The sequence below is a fragment of the Oryctolagus cuniculus genome, chromosome 12, assembly GCF_964237555.1.
Source record: "Oryctolagus cuniculus chromosome 12, mOryCun1.1, whole genome shotgun sequence".
Taxonomy (NCBI): domain Eukaryota; kingdom Metazoa; phylum Chordata; class Mammalia; order Lagomorpha; family Leporidae; genus Oryctolagus; species Oryctolagus cuniculus.
Genome location: NC_091443.1, coordinates 83,015,407 through 83,017,626, shown reverse-complemented (window position 1 = coordinate 83,017,626; position 2,220 = coordinate 83,015,407). Strand labels below are relative to the sequence as shown.

The 2,220-nt window shown below is 43.8% G+C and overlaps 1 pseudogene; it reads right to left on the bottom strand.

The window, feature by feature from the left end:
• Positions 1–268: 268 nt before the first annotated feature.
• On the bottom strand, positions 269–836 carry LOC138844552 (mitochondrial import inner membrane translocase subunit TIM14 pseudogene; annotated as a pseudogene).
• Positions 837–2,220: the final 1,384 nt, after the last annotated feature.

Below are 2,220 nucleotides of genomic sequence, written 5' to 3'. Positions count from 1 at the left end.
GAACTAATATACTTTTGGAATTACTATGTTTGAGATTATTACCACATTTCATTCCGACACAGATAGTATGAAATAGACACTATGGTCTGCCCAGAACAAATTCCCCCAGGTCTGGTTTGACCCTGAAGTCCATGTTCTTACCATCAAACTCACCACCCCACCCCCACCCCCCACCACTAGTTTCAAGCTTCTTAGAAGAACACACACTCTTGCGAGCTGAGAAAGATCAGCTTGGATCCTTATGTGATCCTTAGTAAACTGGAGAAGCTTTTCTTTTTTTTTTTTTGTTTGTTTGTTTTTAAAAAACTGTACCTGAGGTATTTTATTATAAAAAGTTGGTACTCATATACACATGCTAACATGAACTGAAAATTCATATATTTACTTCATTTTTTAGCTTGACCTTCTAGTAAATCTTTAGCTTCACTGATTGTGGCTGCTATATAAGGAGATCCTCCCTTGTCTGGGTGATTTAAGAGCATAATCTGTCGATGTGCATCTCTTATTTGTCCTTTATTGGCAGTAGGGCTTACGCCTGGTATTAACGCTGCTTCTCGTTTTGTCATTTTGGGTTCAAATCCACCTCTGTAATAACCGCCACTGAAGGCAGATTTTGGTAGACTTTGAAAAACTTGCTTTACTTGAGGCTCCATATGCTTCATGGCTTGCAACACATAACGGCCTGCAAATCCTGCAGCAGCAATGGTCAATCCAACCGCTACCACTGTGCTGGCCATGGCTCGGGCTCAGCTCCCCTTCACTGGGAGCTCGGTACATCCCAGCCCAGACTCCTTTACCCGAAAGCGAGGAGCCACCAGCTACATGCACAAACAGCCCAAGCACCGACGCTTTTCAAAGGCAGCTGCCCATGCCTGCTCTTGGGAGCTCATTGTTTTGGAGTCTATCACCAGGGTAGAATAGGAGATTTCACTAGGACGATCAACTTGGAGTGGAAACAACACATGGAACGTTGTGGTGCTTCCAGATGGCATGATTTAGTAGAAGTTGCAGCTTCACTTGAGGTGGAGGACCTTAAAAGACAGGGAAATAAAAACCACAAGGGCAGAGTCAGGCCACCTGGGCTGGATCTGAACTGCTCACCTGTCTGGCTTGGGCCAAAGACTCAGCATCTCCAAAAATTGAGTTGTTCGTATATTAAAATAAAGGTAATTCCCAGTCTGTCTCATCTCTTAGATTTGTCTTTCTCTGTTGTGGCTGGGAACTTACAGAGCTTGTCTTGAAAGTCTCCCTTTCCCCCAGTCCCTCCTATTAGGAGACAACTTCCAAAGGGCACCTTTGAGACCCAAGGAACAGACACTGGCCTAAACTTACAGTGGGGTGTCATAAACCCAATAGCTGTAGAGTCAGATGGGCATAGCAAAACTAAGAAGGTATAAATTGCATGCTCAATACCATTTTTTCTGAAAATATCTATCACTACTAGTTCTACTCTGATTTTCCTACTTTTGATCAAAAAAAAAAAAAAACCCACAGTGATATCAAAGAATAGTTCTCCATTATGAGGAAACAAAAAACAGGCAAGTATATTATGCAGGTGGGAGCTGGACTGGCCCTGGCGACCACTTTGCTTTTTCAGCTCTGGAGGTTGTACAATCAATGAGTTGATACAATGTCAGTTTTAAAATCTTGAGAAAACTATTGTATTCATTTTATGGTGATCATTTATATTCACCGAGACATTTCTTTCTGGGTTCGCCGAGAAATGATCTTTTCACAATGGCCTCCAGTTATTCTCAATTACTTGTGCAAAAGGAAAGTGGTGATGGACAAAGATAACCCCTGAGAAACTGACACTGCTTTTGGAAATCTGTCATTTTTTCCAGAAGCTGACATGCCTTCCTAGTATAGTACCTGGCATATTCTGGGCACTCAAAAAACATCATGAAATGAGAGGATGGATGCATGGACAGATGGATGAATACATTTAATAGATAAGGCCAAAGAGCCTGGTAAGGCAAAGTCCTATATCAATGGTAGGTGGGACCAGCACTGTGACATAGCGGGAAAAGCCTGTGCCTGCAGTGCCGGCATTCCATGTGGGCGCCAGGTTCAAGACTCAGCTGCTCCTCTTTTGTTCCAGCTCTCTGCTCTACGGCCTGGAAAAGCAGTAGAAGATGGCCCAAGTCCTTGGTCCCCTGCAGCCTCATGGGAAACCCAGAAGAGGCTCCTGGCTCCTGGCTTCAGATGGGCCCAGCTCCA